This window comes from Penaeus monodon, chromosome 31 (assembly GCF_015228065.2).
Source record: "Penaeus monodon isolate SGIC_2016 chromosome 31, NSTDA_Pmon_1, whole genome shotgun sequence".
Classification (NCBI taxonomy): domain Eukaryota; kingdom Metazoa; phylum Arthropoda; class Malacostraca; order Decapoda; family Penaeidae; genus Penaeus; species Penaeus monodon.
Genome location: NC_051416.1, coordinates 19,431,393 through 19,431,696, shown reverse-complemented (window position 1 = coordinate 19,431,696; position 304 = coordinate 19,431,393).

Below are 304 nucleotides of genomic sequence, written 5' to 3'. Positions count from 1 at the left end.
GGCGAAGTAGAGTCATCAGAGTATAGGCAAATACACCTTTACTGGGAACAACATCGCAAATGTACTAAAGCAAATAGATGGCCATTTCGTTTCAGTTACGTTCTCCTACTCTCACAGTCAGTAGCGCGTGCTGTATTGCCTCTTATTTTGCATACGTCATTCGGGTATCAAGATCTATGAGAGAATTATATCAATGAGAATTTTGCAGCGTCGTCTGTTGTTATTAATATTTTTTTTCTTGGTCACTTCATCATCTGCAGAATTTTCTTGCAATGAGCTCAGTCCTCCCAGACTCAAGTGCTTC